This window comes from Typopeltis vanoorti, chromosome 4 (genome assembly GCF_054136105.1).
Source record: "Typopeltis vanoorti isolate ZY-2024b chromosome 4, IOZ_Tvanoo_1.0, whole genome shotgun sequence".
In the NCBI taxonomy this organism is placed as follows: domain Eukaryota; kingdom Metazoa; phylum Arthropoda; class Arachnida; order Uropygi; family Thelyphonidae; genus Typopeltis; species Typopeltis vanoorti.
This window is the reverse complement of record NC_143552.1, coordinates 98,619,157-98,644,155: the sequence shown is the minus strand read 5'-3', so window position 1 is coordinate 98,644,155 and position 24,999 is coordinate 98,619,157. Positions and strand designations below refer to the sequence as shown.

Here is a 24,999-nt window from a genome sequence, read left to right as displayed (position 1 = left end):
CCGGCTTTAAAATAACGAGGGATTTATTATCCCTTTAACTTAATTTACGCCGCCGGAAAACAATAGCCTCTTGGCTCTTTATCATAGTAATAATAATATATGGGTACACCGGTCTGGCAATTCGTTAGTAGGGGTATATGTAAGTTCAGTTCACTTAGCCTTGGTATTCCATGTCTACACTCACTCAATAAAGGTCGAAACCGGTCTGGGTAGTGACCTCTCCTCATAATGTAAAATAGTAATACATCTCCTAGGAGCTGCGTTTTACGTTATGAGAAAATATTAAAGAGTGATGGAGCTTGCTCCACCTTTGACATGAGTTGCTATAGTGTGATGACTTACGCTTGGACTCGCCTTCGGCATGAAACTCTTAGATTTCGATCTCCGAGTTTTGTATCCAGCTTTAAAATAATGACGGATTTATTATCCCCTTAACTTTACATGGCCTGGTGATCTATGCAAACGTAAATTTAGAAAGAATCTCCAATTCTCTGGACTGTTCATCAAAAAAAATACTATGTCCATCAACCCAATCTTGTATTCTATTCTTAACCAATTTCTCTAACACCTTGACTACAACTGCAGTTATACAGACTGGTCTATAACTGGAAACTTCTGTCCTAGAACCATTGTGGAGTGGTACCATTTTGCCTTCTTTCCATTTCTTAGGAAACTAAGGAATGGAATCAGGTAATTAAATAACCACACCAATGGCATAACTAAAATGAATTAAAGATACCAAGAAATTATATACTTGGTTTAATCCTTTATCCAAGTGTAAGCAAACAAAGTTTGCACCTGAAGTATTTTCAGGACTAGGGCAACTCGTACAAGGAAGCTAAAATTTCACATCACTTGCCTTAGTATTCCATAATGCAAAACACATCTCCTTATGGGAAGGATCACTACCTAGACCGGTTTCGACCTTTACTGAGATGAAAAAGTAAAGGATTGCTCATCATAGGTGTAAAGTAGTTAATATAGGGGCAAGAGAGCCTGATAGTATTAGGAGAAAAAAAGACAGATAGATAGCATGAGAGAGAGAGAGAGAGAAAAGGCCTCAGCTCTTTTATATCATCATATAGCCAAATGTTATGAGTTTTCCTTTTTCACCAATCTCACATAGCTGAACAACCAAAAAACCAATCGAAACTAAAGTGCAAAGATGACTGATACCCAGGTAGTTAGCCCCATCTGAGTTAACTGCCTTGAGTTGGCCTTCTCTGCCTGGGATTGTCTCCAGTCATCCCTGCAATTGACTATAAGACTACATTAAATTAAGAGGATTGAACTATTTAAAAAAGCTCTCACAGCAAGAATAGACAGCATTTTATCTCTCCCTGGTGAATATTGCATAATATGGGTGGTCTAAACCATCTAGTGATAAATTTGATATCTCCTAGAATGTTTCTTTCTAAATACAAAAAAGTCTGACTGAACAATAAAATTTCCACAATACAATATGTTGTATAAGTCTCTGATCAGACCACTTAGACTATTGTTCTCAAATTTGGTCCCCAGGATTTGAAGGGGATAAATTAACTGTGGAAAGGATACAAAGATGGATGACAAAAATGGTTTCAGAACTGTACAAGGATAGTTATGAGGATTGGCTGAGGGAATGTGGACTGCAGAGTTTGGTGGATAGAAGAAGGAGAGGTGATATGATTGAGACTTTTAAACTGTTGAGAGGTGGTTACAGGGTTGACACTGGGGAGTTCTTTCACTTGGTTGAACAGCGGGAAGGAGTGATGACAAGAGGCCATCCCTGGAAGTTACGAAAGGAAACTGTGAGCAAGAGGGTGAGGAGTGGTTTCTTTGCGTGGTGGGTGGTTGAACTGTGGAATGCATTGCCTGATGGAGTGGTGAGAGCGAGACCGGTCAACGAGTTTAAGGAGTGGTATGATAGACTTTGTGTTTCTTAGGGGGGGGGGGGACCTCCCCTCGATGAATCTTGACAGACTATGTTCTTAGGAAGGACCTCCCACGATGAGTCGTTTGACTCCATGGAGGCCTGAATAATAATAATAATAATAATATAAAACATTTGGATGTCATATTGCTGGTTTTCAAATCCATGCTTTTTTTCTAACCTTCCCTAAATGGTATTTTAATTCATTAATTATAAAAATCAAAATTCTCTTCATATTACTGACAGGTGATGGATATTGTAAAAAAATAACCTGTTCTGTTGTAAATAGTGGCATGTACAACAAATTACATAATCTGTTCCAAATATGCAGAGCAAGAGGGCAGCTGTAGGATGCATGTTCTACTGTTTCCAATTGGTAACAGATGTCACAGATTGGATCTCCGATGTTAAAATACCTCCATTTGATGGCATTGACTGGAAGGCTACCATATGCAATTCTCCAAGCAAGATCCTTCCTATTAGGGTACCCTTGGAACTTCAACCTTTACTGCAGTCTCTTCAGTGGGAGTCAAGCCCAGAGGTAATACTAAAGTTGAAGTAATGCAGAAGTCATATTTTCATATATGAGTTGCCAAAAGGTGTCACACCTTATTATTAAATTACTCTGGATTAGAGAAAGGTTTTTGGGGAAGTTTTTCACTTGGTTATACTATAAATTAAAGATACTAAGAAATAATATACTTGGTTTAATCCTGTATCCAAGTGTAAGCAAATAAAGTTTGTGCCTGTGTTTTCAGGACTAGTGCAACTCGTATAAGGAAGCAAGTGTTGTGAAGTCTTAGCTTCCTTATACAAGGTGCCTGAATATCTGTAAATGTTATGCACATCACTGATATTGGTACTGAGCCTCTGTATATTGATATAGTCTAGATGGAAGTTTTTTATTTTTATTTATTTTTAATGTGGAGTTTTATTGTTTTGTGGATTTTTTGGGTATATTTTTATTTCATTTTTATGAAATGAAATTTTTTGCAGTTGTTGCTGCATTTTCGAAGTTTTTTGCTTAATTATATATAAGTTAGTATCAATGATAAGAACTGAAAGCAATACTATATGACTGATGGAGGCAGTGAGAGAGAGAGCACAAAATGATATTAGCCATTTTCTCAAGCTAGATGATGATTATCGTCTAGCTTGAGAAAAATCATATAAATAGGCATAGGTGTTTGTGGTTATTCATAAATCCTTCATGGTATAACCAAGCCCAGAAGAAAAAAACAATTTATCGAAATTACTTATATCACTTACTGCTGGTTTTCTAACTAGTATCATCAGGACACAATTGCAACTTAAAACACACAAAACATTTAATTAGACTGCTGTCAAAACAATTCAAATTATCATTATTATTATACAGGTATCACCATAGAGTCAGAAGACTCATCATAGGAGATCTGTTATTCACAAACTAGTCATTATTTACACAATACTATCATACCTCTCCTTAAACTCGTTCACTGATGAAGCACTCACAACCACCTTTGGCAACCAATTCCACCAATTTGCCGCCCTCTGAGCAAAAAATCTAGCTAACACGGTGCTAAAACCACACTCTTACACAACTTCCACTGGTGACCCCCTTGTTCTCTACCTTTTTTTTTGCCATATACAGTAAAAGCCTTCGGTGTCAATCCTATAAAACCTCTTTAATAATTTAAATGCTTCTATCGTGTCTCCCATTTTTCAAATATTAGATAATTTTTCAAGTCCACAGGCCATCAATCTATTCTCATAGGGAGCAATCCATAGACCTGCTACATCTTTGTCACTTGCCTCTGGATTCTCTTTACTTTTTCATCCTCATGGAATCCAGATTTGTGTGCAGTAGCCAGACATGATCTTATTTAAGCCTTATATAAGGGGAAAATAGCCCCCCTCTCTCTGCTTGTTAGTGTATTCTTCAACCACATAATCTGATGTGCTATTTTGGTTACCTTTGCAATATACCCTCTAAACTTCAACTCCCTATACTCAATCACCCCCCCCCTCCAAGTCCCTGGCCTCATCAGTTTCCTGCAGTTCAGTTCTATCAATATAGCACATAGCTTGTGATCTCTATCCAAAGTGCACTGCCTTTCACCTGGCCAAATTAAACTGGCAGACATTTACCTTTGCCCATACTGATAGTCTCTTTAAATCTTCCTACAGGATTTCTCTCTCTCCATCACCACCTTCATTTACCATTGCTCTTCTGAAGTTTAGCATCATTGGAAAACAACTGAATATTTCCTGTCAAATCATTTCCTGTATCATTGATATACAAATTACATAACAGAAGACCAAGTAAACAACTGGCCACTTGCCTTCTCCTGGACTTAATTCCTCCGTAAACCACTCTTTCCATCAACCACCCACTTTCAGAATTTCTAATTTACAGTCAATAATTTTTAAACATATTATAAAAACAAATTATGAAATAAATCATACTTATCACTTATTTTATTAATAATTTCTCCAATGTCTCTACTTCAATATTAATCCAATCCATTCCAACTTAATACACTTATAAATTACTTTTAGCCTGCATCACATGAACGAACTGATACTGATGTCAACAAAATGCAGAGACATATCTATTCAGAGCGTCTACTGTCTAAACAGTACAGTCACTTGAACTCGACACAAATGGTAATGGATTTTTGTAGCTACAAAGATTTAAGCAAATTCGTTTGGTGCTCACAATTTTATTATTATTGTGTGACATCTCCAAGGAGTCCAAGGATGCATCTCAGGAGAGCATTCTACTCTGCTACACAACTCCCACCATCTCCCCTACTTTTATAAGTTATAGCTGGATGAAAAATAAAAAAGAAAAAAAAAGTGAGGGGAGGGGGGCAGCTGCAAATATTAATATGAGAAATATTAAAATAATGGATTTAGTGCATTAAACCCTCAAAATGTCACTCTAGAAATTAAAGCAGAAAAGAAATGAAAATTTATTTAACCCTGCAGAGGTCATGGTCAAAAAATTGCAGCATAGGTAACGTGTATCTGAGAGATACATTCATTACTAATATGTGCTATAATGCGATAAAAAAAAAAAAAACTGAACCAATGCTATACTGACATCGGAGTTCGCGGTATCTCTCAGACATATTTACTATCAAATATTACTTTCACTTTCGCATTCGACTCTATCACTATTATCATCATACTTGAGTAACATTCGCTGAATTTTTTCAACATCTGATGGATTATCCAATCGATATATTTTTCCAGCTATTTTCAACGGTAAAAATTTAAAAAAATAACTAAACCAATACTACACTGACATTGGAGGTTGCGGTATCTCTCAGATACAATTTACTAAGAAATATCACACGCCTTACATAACATGTGTTAAACCAAAACTGACCGATAAACAGTGTGAAATATCACTCGTAATATATGCATGCACAGCTAGTCATGACCTCCAAGCTATACACTGGATATGTGTAAGAATATTTATATTACACAATGTGTTTGTATCTGTCAGATCAGCCGCGACCTCCACAGGGTTACATTTGAGAGGATGGACAATTGTTTTTATTATTATTATTATTAAACAAGACCTCATGGAGTCAAAGACTCATCTAGGAGGGTCTTTTATCTCACACACATCTCATCATACCGTGTCTTAAACACATTCAAACTCTTTGCAGACACCACACTCTCAGGCAAGGCATTCCAATCACTCACAACTCTGCACAAAAAAAATCTGCCTCTCACTCCCCTACTCACACCCTCTTTATACAGTTTCCAGGGATGACCTCTGGTTCTCCCCTGATCTCCCACTATTCTCTGTAGAACTTCTCCACCATTGATCCTATAACAACCCCTTACCAACTTGTAGGTCTCTATCATATCTCCCCTCTTCCTTCTCTCCACTAGACTCTGCAAATTACATCTTTTCAATCTTTCCTCATACTCGATATTCCAGAGGTCAGAAACTACCTTAGTCAGTCGCCTTTGGACCCTTTCCAACATCTCTTCATCCTTCTGAAAACGAGGTGACCAAATCTGGGCACAACAGTCCATGTGTGGCCTAATCAAAGCCTTACACAATGGAACAAGAATCTCCCTACTTCTACACGTCAGTGTCCTCCGCATCGTTCCCAGAAGTCTTTGTGTTGTCTTCACAATATTGGCAATGTGTCCCCTAAATTTTAGATCATTATCCACTATCACCCCCAGATCTCTTATTTCCTCTACTACCAACAATATATTCTCACCAAGTGGAAATTCTGTAGGTGTGCTTAAGGGTCAAAGCTGTATAACTGAGAGGAGACCTCCACATAGCCTTTAAAGGAATGCGGAGAACCGACCAGGGCTTCTGACCTAATGTCCAATCCTCACCTTCTCGTGGTGCACCCTGTTGGGTATCTACTTTGATATTGAATGAACGAGGATGGGCTGGCAATTTGGGATTTAGCCGACCAAATTGTATTCTTATCGGTTAAACCAAAATAAAAAAATGATGGTACAACATGACAAAATTTCATGCCGGCTGGGGCGTCGCCCGGTTAAACAAGGCCCCCCCGTTGTTTTCGCCAAGGAACCAGGGCGAACAGCGAAAAGTCAGCTACTGGAACAAATCTGAAAACAAACCCCAACTCAACATCACCAGAGTTAAAGATCGGTACTATCAACGTAAGAAGCCTGAATGACAAAGAAATGGAGCTAGCTGAGGAATTAGATTAGTACCAGATCGACATAATACGGGTGACTGAAACAAAAAAGACCAAAACTGGTGAGATCTTTCTGAGCAATAAATACAAAATGTTATATTCAGGCAATGACAATCAAGGAAAAGAAGGAGTAGCCATAATATTCAACACAAAATACGAGGCTAATCTTCTTGAATGGCAGTCAGTCTCAAGTAGAGTAATGTGGGCAAATATGAGAATGGGGAACTGGACAATGAGACTTATTTGTGCCTATGGTCCCACAGAAGGTTCTACTAAGGTAGAAGTGGAGGAATTTTTTGATGCTTTAGAAAAAGCAACTGACACAACGAAAAAGGAAAAGTTGGTCCTTGTTGGGGATCTAAATAGCAGAGTAGGAAATGATTGTGAGACATACAAAAATATTTTGGGAAAATTTGGAGAAAAGAGCAAAGCTAATAATAATGGCAAATATCTGTTGGATTTCTGCTCAGGACATGGACTGGTTATTATTAACACCATGTTCCAACATAAAAATGTGCACAAATTCACATGGGGCGAAGAGGCTAGGAATAAGAAAAGTCTCATTGACTATGTTATTGTTGATAGTGATGTTTTCTCCCTGGTGCAGGACACCAGAGTGTACAGAGGATTTGAAATTGGAAGTGATCACTATTTAGTCTTGAGCAGGATAAAATTGAATTTCATATTGAAAAGAATAACATGTAAGAAAGTTTTAAAGCGAATAAAAGTTGAGCAGCTCTCAGATGTGAACTGTAGACTAAAATACACAAAGATTATTGAAGAAAAAATGAAAGAGTTTGAGAACAGGAATCAAACCTTGGAGATTCAGTGGCAAACTCTGAAGAAAACATTGATTGATTCTGCCAGAAAGGCATGTGGTGAGGTTGTGTGCAAGGATAAAAAAATCAGAACTCCCTGGTGGACACAGGAAGTTAAAGAGGCAGTGAAGGAAAAGAAGAAAGCATATCAAAAGTTCCTGGCAAATAAGTCAGCTTTTACTCTTACAGAATACAGAGACAAATGTAAGAAAGCTAAACAGTGTGTAAAACTAGCTAAACAAAAGTCATGGGAGGACTTTGGCAAGAATATAGAAAATAAATATCAAGAAGGTAGCAAAATATTCTGGAGGTTGTTGAAGAAACTTAGGAATGGAGGAAAGAGTGCTGTAAAAGGAGTTAGAGATGATAAAGGTGACATGAAAAGAGGAGAAAAAGATATCCTTGAAGTATGGAGTAATTACTTTGAAAAACTGCTAAATGAAACAAGCTGTGATGACAGCACAGTGATAAAAAAACACTGACCAGGCATGCAGTCAGGAATACATATCCATACTTGAAGTAGAAAAAGCCATCAAAGGCTTGAAATGTGGAAAGGCAGCAGGAGTAGATGATATTCGACCAGAAATGCTGAAGTATGGTGGTATAAAAGTCTTACAGTAGCTGCACTGCATAGTTCAGAAAGCCTGGACAGAGGGACGAATTCCCGATGATTGGAGTAGAGCTCTCATAGTACCCATATATAAAAAGGGAAATAAAACTGAATGTGAGAATTACAGAGGTATTTCCCTACTGAGTGTTCCTGGCAAGATCTATGCAAGTATACTTGAGAAACGGTTGAGAAGAATTGTGAAAGAAAAGCTTGGTGAAGAACAAGCTGGATTCAGGCCAAATAGAGGCTGTCAGGATCAGATCTTCACTTTACGACAAATAGTCGAGAAAGCATGGGAATATAACAAAGATCTGTATTTAAGCTTTGTCGATTTGGAAAAGGCATATGATACGGTGCCAAGAGAGAAGCTATTCAATACGCTGCAGTTATATGGTGTCAATGGGGCATTATATCAAGCAATACTTAGTCTTTATTTGAGTTGTAAGTCAGCAGTTAGAATTGAAGGAAGTACAGGAAGATGGTTTAATGTTAAATCTGGTGTGAGACAAGGATGTACATTATCCCCTCTGTTATTCATTATCTATATGGATCACATTATGAAGGAAAGTGGTATTAAACATGATATCAAAATTGGAGATGTTAATGTCAGCTCTTTGCTTAATGCAGATGATGTTATACTTCTAAATAAATCCGCTACAAGTCTGCAAGATTCTCTCACTAAATTGAATAACTGTTGTAATAGATATGGTATGAAGGTCAGCAATAAAAAGACAAAGACAATGACAATAGGCAGAATCACTGAAAATGTCAACTGTGTTGTGAATGGAGAACCCGTGGAACAAGTAAAACATTTCAGCTACTTAGGCACGATTTTTACTGAAGATGGTAAATTAAATATAGAAACAGACAACAGAATCAACAAAGCTGGTATGGTGGGAAGTCAATTGAATAAATTCATATGGAATAAGAGAGAAATGAGTCGGAACACTAAATTATCTGTATACAAGACAGTGTTCAAACCAGTTTAAACTTATGGATCTGAGAGCTGGGTCAGAAGTAAAACAGTTCACCAAAGACTAGAGACTGCAGATATGAGAGTCCTGAGAAAGATTAGAGGCATGAACAGATGGCAATATCATATTAAAAACGAGGATATTACGAAAGAACTTGACATTGTCAGCATCCAGGAATGCATTAGCAGAGCTAATCTCAGATGGTATGGTCACTTAAATAGAATGGGAGAGGAAAGATTAGCAAAACAAGTGTTCTCTGCCAGGTTGGCAGGAAAATGACCCAGAGGAAGACCAAGATATAGGTGGATTGATATGGTACAAAGTGCCTTAGACGATAGAAATATAAGATCTGATAATGTTGGAGTCTTGACAAGTAAAAGACTGATTTGGAGGAAAATTGTAGATAGGAAGTTAGTAATGATGTAATTTTTTCATGTAGTACTGTCATATCCTGTACACCCCTTGAGGGTACATGTCAGGAATTTGATGATGATGAGAAATTCTGCATCCCATCTTTGTTTTCCAAATTTTAAAACCTTACATTTTGCAACATTGAACTCACATCCCCATTTGCTTGCCCAATCACTCAATTTATTCAAGTCTTCTTGCAAGGCCACAACATCTTCACTACTCTTTATGGTTCGTCCCAACTTTGCATCATCTGCAAACAACTGAATATCTCCATCCAAATCTTCACCAATATCATTAATATAGAAGTTAAATAGTAATGGCCCTAAAACGGACCCCTGAGGTACTCCACTAGTGACTTTCCTTTTCCTGGATATTGCACCCCCATACACAACTTGTTGATACCTATCAGATAGCCAGTCTCCAATCCAATGCACTAATCTAATATCCAACCCCATCTGCTCTAGTTTGACTGTCAACTTATCATGAGGTATTCTATCAAAAGCTTTTGCGAAATCCTTGTATATTACTGTGTATCCTTCTCCTCTGTCCAAGGAAGCAGTCACTTTATTGTAATAAGTAAGTAGATTACTAAAACATGACCTCCCTTTAGCAAATCCATGCTGTCCTTCAAAGATTATACCATTGTTGTCAACCCAACTCTGGATCCTAGTTCTCATAAGCTTCTCCAACAACTTAACCACAACACCTGACACACAGATAGGCCTATAGTTTGATGCTTGAGTTCGATCACCTCCTTTATGAAGTGGCACAATCTTGCCCTCCTTCCACTCTTTAGGGACTTGACCAAGTGCAAGACTCGTATTAAAAAAATATGTCAAGGAAGGTGTCAACTCTCTGGCACATTCCTTCAGAATACATAGTGATATATTATCAAGTCCCACAGCCTTATTTACATCTAGTTTACTCAACTCCCCAAACACCTCTTGCTCACTTACAGTCAGTCTCTCCTCCCCATCATCAACTGCCCTTAATCTCTCCATGAAGTCACATTCACAAGATTAAAAGATCTTTATGAACTGCTCATTAAGTATCTCCACCACACATTCTGCAACAGCTGTCTTTATACCATTTCCTCCAATCAATGTCATCCTTCCATAATCATTCTTTCTTTTGCTGGCTACATATCGAAAGAACTCCCTAGGATTCTTTTTGGCTTCATTAGCTAACTGCTGTTCATACATCTCTTTAGCTACTCTCACCAACTAAGTCACCCTCCTTGCCTGGTCTTTGTAGACCTCATGAAATTGGTTACTTCCACTTCTCTTATGCTGGCTCCACAATGCCCTTTTTCTCTGTATTGCATGCATAATCTCTTTATTCATCCATCTCACACCTATAAAAAGGCTATTACTAAAAGCTACGTAAGGAGGATACGAGCAGGGATATAAGGGTTCAGGATTTTTTGCATGGAGTGGTTGACAAGTGGAATGCATTGGCTGAGGGTATGTATAGCAAAGACAAAAACAGTGAATAAGCTTAAGACACAGTTAGTTACATTAAGTATGTGACAATGGGATTCCACTGATGAGTCTTTTGACTCCACAGATGATGGATGGATGATGATTGTGATAATATCCTATTATGTACACTATTATCATCATCCCTCCCCAATTTTCTGCTATAAGCTTCTTATCCTGCCAAAATGGTGATATACTGTTCAGCTTTTGTTCCTATCTGGACATCATTTCCCTTGGATTCCACTTCACATGTGGCCATCACTGCTATCCTCCACCAGATCTAGTTTCCCAGTCTCTCTCTATAGAGAGAGTAGTAATCTGCAACACTTGGCCGAAATGGGCTGTACTAAAAGCATAACAATAATAACAGCTATTATTGTTAATGAATAACTAACTCTTATTTAGAAGTATTGGTCAAGTGTTAATAAACTATTTAATCAACAACTAGTTTTGCCAGCTATTGCTGTCGGCTTCTTCAGGGTACAATAAGGTAGGCAAAGTAAATTACAAGCTAGACGTTAACTGACAATTCTAATTCAAAAACAAAATAGTACTGAGCGTGAAACAATACACGTGTTGCAGATACATGATTTACTTGTTGAGAAACATTTTGTAGTTGGCACTGAAGTTCATTTCATGTGTGTTTAGTGATCTGATTAAGGTCTTCCATATATCAGGTAGGATTAAACCTTGGTTCCTGTTGAGATTTTTTGTGGAACGAGCGACTGTAGCGGCTTCTTTGAAGATTCTGGAATGGTAGTTTTCTTCTATATAAGGCATATAACTTTTATTCCATTCAATAATGTGGTTGGTTGTAGAGAAGTGAGAAGAAAGGCCAGATATATTTTGTCTGTTGTTTCTTACATAACCGATGTGTTCCCTTTGTCTCATTTTGAAGCTTCTAGATGTCTGATCAATGTAACTAAGACCACAGGAACAAGGGATGTTGTAAACTCCTGCATACTTGTAGAAAGCATTGAAGTCTTTCGGTGATCTTAGAAATTTCTGAATAGTTTCAACTGGCTTGAAGGTCACTCTAATATTGTGTGGTTTTAGGAGGAGAGCCAGTTTTTTGGAAATGGTACCAACATATGGAACAGTTATAGTGGTGATATATTGGGTGATGTCACGTTGTCTTTGTGGTATGTTAGAGAAGAGAATCTTCTCTAACATACCACAAAGGAAACACAAAGTTTATCATACCACTCATTGACAGTTCTTGCTCTCACCACCCTATCAGGCAAAGTATTCCACGGTTCAACCACCCTCCAAGCAAAGAAACCACTCCTACCCTCCTGCTCACAGCTTCCTTTTGTAACTTCCAGGAATGGCCCCTTGCCATCGTTCCTTCCCGACTGTTCCACCAAGCAAAAGAACTCCCCAGTGTCAACTCTGTCACTACCTCTAATCAGTTTAAAAGTCTCAATCATATCACCTCTCCTCCTTCTATCTACCAGCACATCAGCCGATCCTCATAACTAACATTGTACAGTCCTGAAACCACCTTTGTAACATACCTCTTTACCCTTTCCACAGTTAATTTATCCTCTTCAAATCCTGGGGACCAAATTTGAGAACAATAGTTAAGTGTGGTTTGATCAGGGTCTTATACAATAGAACGATAAATCTTTTATGTCTGCAGGTCAGCGTCCCCTCTCAGTATTGCAACAATCCTCTGGGTTACCTTCACCACCTTGGCAATATGTTCTGAATTTCAAGTTTCTATCAATCATCACCCTCAGATCTCTTGTCTCCCTTACATCCTCCAGTACAGCTCCTCCAATTGAGTATGCAGCCTCCCATCGATGCATCCCAAACTTCAAGACTTTACATTTTGCTGCATTAAACTGACACCCCAATTCATTTGCCCATGTATCCAGTTTATTCAAATCCTCTTGCAGGGCTACCACATCTGAACTATTACTAATAACCCTTCCCAGCTTAAAATCATCTGTAAACAACTGAATATCCCTTGCAATCCATTGACAATGTCATTGATATAAAGGTTAAACAATATAAGTCTCAGTACTAATCCCTGTGGGTCACCACTTGTAACCTTCTGCCTCCTTGATATTGCCTCACCATTCACAACTCTCTGATACCTATCAGACAGGCAATCCTGAATCCAGTTGACTAATCCAACATCTAAACCCATGTGCTACAACTTAAATATCAGCTTATCATGTGGCACACTGTCAAATGCCTTTGCAAAACTCCAAAAAAATGGCAGTATATGCCTTTCCCTCATAAACTGCTCTTGTCACTTTATTATAAAAGGCAATCATGTTACTAAAGCAAGAGTGTCTCTTAACAAATTCATGTCGACTCTCATAGATAACATTATTCTCATCTGCCAAATAATGTATATGGTCCCTCACTAATTTCTCCAAGACCTTAACAACTACTGATGACACAGAAACTGGCCTATAATTAGACACTTCCAGTCTGCTACTGCCCTTATGCAATGCCACTACCTTCCTTCCATTCATTGTACCTTTCCCATAGCCAGACTTTCAATGAAAATCCAGGTCAACGGAGCTGTCAGTTCTTTAGCACATTCTTTCAAAACCCATGGTGAAATACCATCCAGTCCAACAGCTTTACTGACATCCAGAGTACTCAGTACTCTGGAACACACTCTCTTCTTGCACCTCTAAACCTCGAACCTGCCCTATCGCTCTAGTATTAAAACTTACTTCTCCAGGATGAACCACTCCAATAAAGTGTTCATTGAACAACTCCACTATGTCCTTTGCATCAGTCACTCTATTCCCATTTTTATCCCACAATGTCATTCTTCCACAATCATTTCTGCTCCTACTGCCCACATAGCTAAAAAATTCCCTAGGATTTTCTTTGGATCTTAGTGCCAATCTCTTCTCATATTCCAGTTTCACCTTCCTTACCATACTAGTCACTCTCCTGGCCTGAGTCTTATATTCTTCATGTCTGCTCTCCACCCCCTCTCCTTATATTTCCTCCATAACCTCTTTTTTACCTGAAGTTCCTGTTTGTCATCCACTTCACACCAAATTATGTCTTTTTCATTCATGGAACACAGCTTACTATTGTTGCTAACAAATATTCCTTCACAATTTCCCAAGCATTAATGATATCTTGGCCTTTCAATTCCACCCTCCATGGAACTGCCCCAAGTTGATAACTAAGTTAATCACCTGCCTTATAATTCCACATATGTTCCCTTTTCTTTGATATGCCTGCATGTCTATTCAACTTCCAAGTCAAAACCACATGGTCACTCTTTCCAACTGGGGGAGAGATGTTATCTCAGTTATTATCAGCTCTTCTGATGCTATGACCAAATACAAAACTCTTGAACCTCTTGTTTTGTCCCTCAAGAATTCTAGAAATTCGATTCCCTTATTACTACATGCATTTTCCTCTTCCCAACTCATACTGGTGTAGTTAAAATCTCCCATAACAATCATTCTTCTTGCACTTGCCAAGCTCAACTGCCTAAACATCTCCTGCTCCCCGCCCTCTGTGCTCCTTGGATTGTAGCAACACCCCACTAAATATCTTATCTTGCCCACCTCAACCTCACACCATGTGCTTTCAAAACCATTAGTGTCACTGCCTTCCAAAGCCTCCACTCTTAGAGGAAAAAGGTCATCACTTATCATAAGCAGTACTCCACCACCGCGTTTTCCCCGTTTACCCTGCTACTTCTATTCCAGTTATTATATCATCCTCCCTCAGCCACGTCTCAGAGATCCCAATAATCTTTGACAGGCTGATGCTATCAGCACCACCAATTTATCTCCTTTATTTCAGATACTCCTGGCATTAGTATAAAGCATAAAAATGTCACTGCTTCTATACCTATCATTATCCCCTCCAGACTCCAGTAGACTCAGCATTATCTGATGTCGTCCCCCTTTCCCTCGAACACTCATTCCTACAAGAGGCCACCCCTGCTACCATCCACCCTGGGAATTCTAGTTTTCCTGCATCGACACACCAACTCGTTCAGAAAACAGCAATCTCTCCAGATGCCTATGTCCTTCCTCATTCAAATGGAAATGGTCTCTCACATACAGTTCCTTTCTATCCTCAAATGCCCTCCAAGCATCCACATATTCCAATCCTCTCTTCTGATACATTCTGACTATTATGCTATTCATTATTACTACTCTTCTGCTCAGCTCGTCATTATCATACCTGGGTAACACACACTATCTTTCCTTTCTGTGTTTTCTTTTGTACAACCTCAAGCATGAATCTCAGATATCTCACCACCCGATTTACACTGCCTCTCAAGTCATTCGTGTCCACCATCACAATCATCTCACCCACCCTTTCACCTTGCTTAATTGCCATAGCCCATAGCCTTTCTATCATTCCTCCAGGCAAGCACTCCTCTGGCATCCTATCTTGAACACCACAGATCATTGAGTCTCCATACATCACACCTCTTACCACTTCATATAAATCAAGTTAGTGGTCACATACTGTGGCTGTGAGAGTGATTTTCCTTAGGATGCTCCAGTTTTTCTCCCCTCACAATATATAGTCTTTTAAATCAAATGTAAACAAGTTCCTCCTTTCTCAACCCCACTACCCATATACGATACTAATGTACTAAAAGTTGATCAACCTGCCTCTTGTGTATAAGCTCAACACACACATATATATATATATATATAATTATTGCCAACCTAGATGGACTTATGTCTCCTGGTGGAAGCCCAGTAATAATAATAATAAAACCCAGCTATTTATTGGTTTGGACCACCACTGCTTCATTATTCATCTTTCTTATTGCTGACAGGTTCAGCTCAATCAATTTCAAAACATTACAAATATAATTCTTTGGAGTGGGGGGATTACAATAAGCATTCATTCTTAAATTAGTGTCTGGTTCGCCTAGTTTAAAACAGTGATAGCCTAGTTTGGCTGACTACTTGGCACAAATGAAAATTACAGTGTTTTTAGACAGCTCTTTCTGGTTAATGTTATCTATCAGTGAGTGATTTCATATATTTATTATTATTATTATTATTACATCACACCTCCAGGGAGTCCAAAAACTCATTGAGGGAGGGTATCTACTTCATAACTCTTCATCTCACTACTCCACCAATCTTCATCATCTAACATCAACGCCATCTACCGCCACCAACTAACACCATTAGTACTTTCACAGACAATCACAAACATCCATGCCCATGGCGGGATTAGAACCCACAGCCTTTTGGCTGGATAGCGGATACGCTAACCACTCGACCAACCAGGCCGGCATATGTTATAATAAAAAAAAATTGTACAATAGTTTTCCTTATTGCACACACCTCCACAAAGTCCCTGGACTCACTCACTGCCAGAGACTACTCTGCACCATATAATATTGTACAAAGAAAAATTTATGATACTAAGACCACTTTAAAACTTTTAATCCCTCCTTTCTTCCAATTAACTGCAATATCTAGCTTTTCTATTTTAAAATTGTGGAAGCTAGATTTATGAATGTAAGAAACATGAATTTTAGTATACATAAAGTTGGTCAACAATAATTTAAACCACCCAACTTCAACTTTCTGTGAGCATATGCCCCAATTCCAAGAAATCATTTGCTGAGTTACTATTAATAATGGCAATTTAAATTGGTAATGAATATCTGTATATAACACTTGTTAACAGGACTGGTACAGAAATGAATATTTCCATTCCTATTAAGAATGGAAATATTCAGATGCGGTATAACCAAAAAACACTATAATTACATGACACCCAATATTATTTAATAAAAACTGACTATAGGGAATGACATCGCAGCGACTGATGTAGTATTTTAAAGATAATTAACCTTCAGGTTAACTGAACCTAGTTATATTCACAAGCCAGTATGCACAAGTCGTCTATAAACGTATCTTTAAAAAACCCTCCTTTCATCTTGGAAAATTAAAAGAACCCAAGAACACCAAACATGTGGTTAAATGTGCATGAGCTTCTTTCCATGTTTATCTTGCATACTTTAAATTATTCCGGAAGTGTGTGTGTGTGTGTGTGTGTTTTATTTAAAACAGAAAAAAAAATTCAAGTATTATATATTTAAAAGAAAAGTAATCATTATTCGTATTCTATACCATACCATAATATATACTGTATATATATAACTGTTTTCACGATGAGTGATTATCAAATATGCTTTGGACACTATATCTCCATTGCATCTTAATAATTTTGATCTGCCTTGTTTAAAGCCGACATGTTAAATCGGTTGAAAAAGAACGAGAACTGAAGATTCTGTTCCAAAACCAACATTACGAGCACAGTATCGTCAATACTTGCACTCAATTATGTAATGTACTACAGTTAGTAACTGACACGTGTCTCAGTGTTTACTAGCGTACACTTCTCGATTAGCACAAATAATTAATGGATTTTTAGAAGCTTGAATAATTTTACTGTATAGATCTTAATAAAATTAAAATTAAATTTTAATTGACTGTTAACAGTAAGCATCCAACAGTTATTTAGTATTCGTGCGTTTCAGGACATTTATTTTTAACGGTGCTATGTGCACAGCATGTGCTCCACTGAATTAAAAATTTAGGTTAAAATTTACGTTAATATTCGTTAAATTGTTGCTTTAGTATACCAAAATAAATCGTATCCCACAAAGTTACATAGAATTAACCATGGGTGTCCGCAGATTGGGGGGGGGGGCCCTTTCCCCAGGATCTACTTGTAAAAAAAACAAAAAAATTAAATAATTAAATAAAAATATATTGATGTAATTATTTGTTTCCAAGCCTTAACCCCCCACCCCCTGGAAAATTTTGCTTTGCGCGCCCCTGGAAATATTTTTTTTCCATCTTTGAAGAATGATCCAGAGATGATTCTTCAATATCATATAGAGTTGGAAAAAAATAGAATACAACAATACGACAGGCTAACGTAAATAAACAGCGTGGGAGAGTTTCCGAAATGAAGGTAAGAGTGTTGTATGGTGACTTGTTATTAAGAGGAGTAATAGATGGGAGTGTAACTAAATCGTACTTACCGGGTGCGAAATTTAAGGATGTAAGTGAGAGTATTAGAGTGCAAAAACAGAGGGTGAAAGAATTAATAATTGTGGCGGGTACGAATGAATTGAAAGGTGATAAATTTTTTATGAGAGAGGACTTGAAAGTATTGTTAAAGGTAGCGAAAGAAAAGAGTGACAGAGTTAAAAAGGTGAGTCTGTTACCGCGGTATGACAGAGAGGAGTTTAGAAGGAGGGCCATAATCGCAGATGACATTATGCGCAGGTTATGCGGACGGTGTGGTGTGGAATTCGTGGACGTGTGGAATGAGTTTGATGGGCGAAAGGACTTATACAAGATGGATGGCCTGCATTTGAATGGACTTGGTGTGCGGAGACTGGAAAAAGTATTGCTGAATGAAGTGAAAATGGATGTGCAGAACCAGGGAAACTAGAACTACCAAGGAGGGGGGGGGAGTGGATATCCAGACATCAGTGAGACAGTTGAGTGTAAAAATGTATATAATGTACCTGAGCCAGCACTAAGGACAAAAAATGGGAATGGGATATTTAGAATAACGCATCAAGATAGGGGTGGGACAAAGGGATCACTGCAATTCATGTATACTAATGCCAGGAGTATTAGGAACAAGAAGGAAGAATTTTTGGCCTTGATTGGCTCTTCCTGGCCACAGGTTATTGGCATTAGTGAAACATGGCTGACGAAAGATGATATAGTTAGTGGGATAGAATGTGTAGGTTATAGTATGTTTAGGAGGGACAGAGAGAATAAAATTGGGGGAGGAATGTTATTGATGATAGCTGATGAACTGCAGCCAAGGAGAATTGAAGTATTGCAGGATAGTGAAAGGAACTCATTTGAGGCTATTTGGTGTGAGATTGACACTGGCAGAATAAAATATACAGTTGGGTGCTGCTATAGACCGGGTGATGGAATAGATGGTGGAGATGGTATGCATAAACAAATTGATGAAATGAGTGGAAGGAGGGTAATTATTATGGGGGATTTCAACTATGGTAACATTGATTGGAAGGAGGAGAGGACACAAGTGAGGAAGGAAATGGATTTTATTCAATTATTAAGGGACAACTATCTGAAACAGCATGTAATTGAAAATACTAGGGGTGTGAGAGTGCTTGACCTGGTAATTGCATTTCAAAATTTGACTGTAATGAATATGACCATGTTGACACCTATTCGTGAGAGTGATCATAAGGTCTTGGCCTAGGAGGTGGCTAAAGGTGTTCAATTTGTGATTAAGACAGGGTATACGTGGAATTACCATGCTGGCAAGTATGACAAGTTTAGGAGATTGCTTGGATCAGTGCCATGGCATGTACAACTGCAAGGGTTGGACGTCGATAGAGCATGGGAAGTGGTCAAAGAGCATTTACAGGAGATTATGGCTGATTGTATACCTAAGGTCCGAATAGTGAAACAAGTAGGGGTTAAATGGATGAATAACACCATTAAGCTTGAGCTGCAAAAAAAAGAAACAACTATGGAGGGAATTTAAAGAAAGGGATGACCTGCAGGCACACGAACGGTATAAAGTGCAGGCCAGAAGGGTAACGAGTGTGGTAAAAACAGCAAAAGCCGATTATGAAAGGAAACTAGCTATGCAAGCAAAAGAGAATCCCAAACAGTTCTTTCAATATATGCTGCAAGCAAGAAAAAAACTGTACATGGCAAAATGATTTTAAGGAATGACGATGGTAAAGAGTTCACTGAACCAGTCGATATAGTGGAGTTACTGAGCGCGCACTTTGCAAAAGTATATCATCCAGGTGGTGACGTTGAAAAAATAAAGGAACCATTAGTTTATACGAGAATTCTGATGAATGAAGTGAAGGTGAATAGTCTATTACAGAACCTTATTGTGAATACATCTGTGGGATTGGGTGGTATACTGGCACGGGTCTTGCATGAAGCAGCTAAGGAATTATAGGTGCCCTTGACCATGTTGTTTAATCTGAGTCTCAGGTCTGGCTTAGTCCTGAAGTCGTAGAAAGAGGGGAAAATAGTTCACTGCATAAAGGAGGATCCAAGACTATGGTTGCAAATAACCGACCGATCAGCATATCAGGAGTCGTTCTCAAGGTCTTGTAGAAAGTAGTCAAGGGAAAAATACAGGAATGGATTGATGAAAACGAGATACTGTACAGAGGACAGCATGGCTTTGTGAAGGGTAGATCATGCCTCAGTAACTTGCTCAAGTTATATAACAAGGTGACGGCTGAACTGGATAAGGGAAATGGATTTACAGTGATACTGCTGGACATGGCAAAGGCGTTTGACAGGATACCACATGAAATTCTAATCCATAAACTACAACATATGGGAATGGATATAGGGTTGGTGAGATGGATAGCTGGGTGATTGATGGAGAGATATCAAAGAGTAGTTTATTCAGGAGTAGAGTCCAAAAGACGGCCTGTGACTAGTGGTGTGCCACAGGGTTCTGTTCTTGGACCACTGCTGTTTAATCTGTTCTTTAACGATATAGGGAAGGGTCTAAGTGGGACAGTTCATTTGTTTGCTGATGATGCAAAGTTGGGTAGGGCGATAGTGAACGCAGAAGATGTCAAAGTCTTGCAAGATGACTTAGATAGATTGGAGTTCTGGACTAAGGAGAATGGATGCCAATTTAATGTGACAAAATGTAAGGTTATGCATTTCGGAGTGAAAAGATTAGCAGCAGTATACCACATTGGTGGAACTGTACTCCAAGAGATTGATGAGGCCAGGGACTTGGGAGTGTTGGTGGATAGGGAGATGAAGTTTAGGGGGCATATTGCAAAAGTAGCTAAATCAGCTCATCAACTCACTTGGTTGTTGAAAAATACCTTGACGAGCAGAGACAAGCCAGTTATTGTACCTCTGTACCGAGCTCTGATAAGACCTCATCTCGACTACTGTGCCCAGATTTGGTCACCTCGGTTCCTTCTTGATGGGGGAGTAGGTGGAGAGGATCCAGAGGCGAGTGACTAAGATGATAACAGGTCTACGGAATGAACCATATTAGAACCGGTTGAAGATTTGTGGGTTGCAGAAACTAGTTGATAGGCAGAAAAGGGGAGATATGATTGAGACATTCAAATTGCTAAAAGGATTCTATAGGATTAATTCAGAGGATATTTTTGAGATCAGGACTGGTGGTGGGAGAACCAGGGGACACCTATGGAAGCTGGGCAAGAGTGTGATTAGCAGGGGTGTTAGAGTTGGGTTCTTTCCTTTTACAGTGGTAAATGAGTGGAATAAGCTGGCAATGTCTGCTGTGGGTGCTATGACAGTGAGCGAGTTCAAGGCAAGGTATGATAGATACTGTGAGAATGTTGAACAGTTGTGTGAACATGATGTTTAGGGCCTCCCTCGATGAGTCTAAGGACTCCCTGGAGTAGCCCGTAGTAATAATAATAATAATAATAATAATAATAAACATATCCAATAGCATTCACATGTTGACCATACAATTAACTTTTACCAATCAATCATTTGTCACGATGTACAATGTCAACGTCATTTTAAGGGAAAATGGCAAATATCCATTTCAATTTAAGACCAGTGTAGCTCAGTAGAAGTGACGCTTCCGTCCACTACGCTAGGATGCCCAAAGTAGACTTAAGTTTAAGTCTAGTCACCGACTGCAGTAATTTTTTCTAAGCCTTGCTCCGACTGGTTTCCGAGTTAATCTATCTCTGCACGAGAAAGTGGGTTTTTTCTACAGTTTGGAGAAACTCCAGTTTTTCCCATAAACTCAAGAAAATCGACCACAGAAATCACATTATTTCAAACAGTAACATGTACTGTTAGGGTTAAATACCTCTGCACTTCTTAACCCAACGAGTTGCTTATCCGAAAGAGTTGCTGCTAATAATTAGTGAAAGTCATGAATCAGCTATATCTGAGTGATTACTGGAGTAGATTGAACTATCCACTCAGTCTCCAAAAGCTAGATTGGGTTGAAAGACCTCACTTGCTCGCTATAAGGGAATAAAATATGATGTTTGCCGATTTTTTGAAGAAAAAAATGAACGGGTTTAAACACAAAAACATTAAAACCTAACCTTAGAGATTAGTAAAAAAAATTGAAGAAAACACTAAATTAATTGTTATTATTTGACACCTCCAGGGAGTCCAAAGACTCATCAAGGTAGAGCACCTACTCTACAACTCTCTCCACCACTCAATCCAGCAGCTGACTCTACCAACTCCATCTAATGCCGACCACTACCACTAGTATTTCCACAGACAATCACAAACATCCATGCTCATGGCGGGATTCGAATCCGCAGCCTTTTGGCTGGACAGTGGATAAGCTAACCACTCGGCCAGCCAGGCTAGCCATCCTGCCAGAAGATTGGGCAAAGTTATCTGCAAGGATAGAAGATCATGAACCTCATGGTAGATGCAATAAGTCAAAACAGAGAACCCTGAAAAAGAAGAAGTCATATCATGAGTTCCTGGTAAATAGTCAGGGTTTGTAACTTTGTAGAATATAAAAGAAAAAATATATTACAAACTAAATTGAATGTAAAAGTAGCTAAACAAGTCATTGGAAGTAAAAAGATAGATTTTGAAATCAAGGTCCCAAAATCTTCAGGAACTATAAAAAACAAACTTAGAAGTGGGTGCGGAAATAATACAGAATTCGGGGTGCAGTGGTAGAATTCCCAATTATTATAATGAAGAACTCATGGTACTCACCAATAATAATAAAATAAAAAAAAATAAAAAAAATCAGCTAATGCCTTTATCCCCCTTATAGGGAGTAGGCGAGGTCTTTAGACCCTATCTAGTTTCTGGAGACTGAGTGGGCAATTCAAACTCCACCGGTAGCCAATCAGAAATAGCTGGCGCTAATTATAGCAGCCTCCGATGAAGAGGCTGGCAAACAAGTGCTGCCATCTCTTGGTGCCTAACACTAACAAGATATGTTACTGTCTGAAATAATGTCAGTACTACGGTCGATTGTCTTGAGTTTACGGGATAAAATAACCCAAGTTTCCAGGAGGAAAAACCCGCTTGCCCGTGACAGAGATCAATTAACTCAAGAATCGGTCGAAGAAAGGCTTAGAAAAAATTCCTCCAGTCAGCGACAAGACTCAACTTAAGTCTGACTTCGAACGACCAAGCGAAGAGGATGCAAGCGCTACTTCCACTGAGCTACACAGGCCTACTAATAATAAAAATAATACATAAATTGAAAGTGAGAATTCATCACCATCATCAACAACAATAACCGTGGGTCCAATGCCTGTAAGTGTTTGATGCCATCTTGATATGATTCTTCCATTGCATTCTATTTTGTGCAAGATGACTCTGTTTGTGTATAGAATTTCTGCCCAATTGACAGTGTCATTGTCCCATTCTCTGTTTGGTCTTCATTTTTTGTTCTTTCCTTCAATCATCCCAAACAGCAGCATTTTTATTTTCCTCTCATTGTTCATTCTACATACATGGCCACAGAGACTTAGTTTCCTTTTGATTATTTTTTGGATCAGCTTTTTTTTTTTTTTTTGGTTGTATTCGTCTGTAGATTTCCTCATTGTTCACTTTCTAAATACATCTTATTCTCAGGATCAGTCTATAGCACTTTCTCTCAAATGCTAATATCCTCCTTTCAGATTCTCTCAGGCGTAGATAGGCCTTACACCCATAGAGCATGCTCCTGAAGATATAGGTTTCTACAATGTGCAGTTTAGTTTGAATCTTCACACACGAACAGTATAAGGTGATAAAGTGCAGGCCAGAAGGGTAACGACTGTGGTAAAAACAGCAAAAGCCGATTATGAAAGGAAACTAGCTATGCAAGCAAAAGAGAATCCCAAACAGTTCTTTCAATATGCTGCAAGGAAGAAAAAAACTGTACATGGCAAAATGATTTTAAGGAATAACGATGGTAAGGAGGTCACTGAACCAGTCGATATAGTAGAGGTACTGAGCGCGCACTTTGCAAAAGTATATCATCCAGGTGGTGACGTTGAAAAAATAAAGGAACCATTAGTTTATACGAGAATTCTGATGAATGAAGTGAAGGTGAATAGTCTATTACAGAACCTTATTGTGAATACATCTGTGGGATTGGATGGTATACCGGCACAGGTCTTGCGTGAAGCGGCTAAGGAATTATCAGTGCCCTTGACCATGTTGTTTAACCTGAGTCTCAGGTCTGGTTTACTCCCGAAGGTGAGGAAAGAGGGGAAAATAGTTTCACTGCATAAAGGAGGATCCAAGATTACGGTTGCAAATTACCGACCGATCAGCATATCAGGAGTCGTCAAAGTCTTTGAGAAAGTAGTCAAGGGAAAAATACAGGAATGGATTGATGAAAACGAGATACTGTACAGGGGACAGCATGGCTTTATGAAGGGTAGATCATGCCTTAGTAACTTGCTCAAGTTTTATAACAAGGTGACGGCTGAACTGGATAAGAGTAATGGATTTACAGTGATACTGCTAGACCTGGAAAAGGCGTTTGACAGGATACCACATGGAATTCTAATCCGTAAACTACAACATATGGGAATGGATATAGGGTTGGTGAGATGGATAGGTGGGTGGTTGATGGAGAGATATCAAAGAGTATTTTATTCAGGAGTAGAGTCCAAAAGACGGCCTGTGACTAGTGGTGTGCCACAGGGTTCTGTTCTTGGACCACTGCTGTTTAATCTGTTCATTAACGATATAGGGAAGGATCAAAGTGGAACAGTTCATTTGTTCGCTGATGATGCAAAGTTGGGTAGGGCGATAGTGAACGCAGAAGATGTCAAAGTCTTGCAAGATGACTTAGATGATTGGAGTTCTGGACTAAGGAGAATGGATGCCAATTTAATGTGACAAAATGTAAGGTTATGCATTTCGGAGTGAAAAGATTAGCAGCAGTATACCACATTGGTGGAACTGTACTCCAAGAGATTGATGAGGCCAGGGACTTGGGGGTGTTGGTGGATAGGGAGATGAAGTTTTGGGGGCATATTGCAAAAGTAGCTAAATCAGCTCATCAACTCACTTGGTTGTTGAAAAATACCTTGACGAGCAGAGACAAGCCAGTTATTGTACCTCTGTACTGAGCCCTGATAAGACCTCATCTCGACT

The 24,999-nt window shown here is 38.7% G+C and overlaps 1 protein-coding gene across 4 annotated transcripts in view; it reads right to left on the bottom strand.

The window, feature by feature from the left end:
* LOC150107542 (DNA ligase 3-like) overlaps positions 1–17,141 on the bottom strand; it is a 505,727-nt gene extending 488,586 nt beyond the window's left edge. For all 4 annotated transcript variants that reach the window (XM_090391370.1, XM_090391373.1, XM_090391372.1 and 1 more), the window contains exon 1: positions 17,004–17,141. The gene's annotated coding sequence lies outside the window, so the exon portion shown is untranslated. The remainder of the gene's footprint in view (positions 1–17,003) is intronic.
* Positions 17,142–24,999: the final 7,858 nt, after the last annotated feature.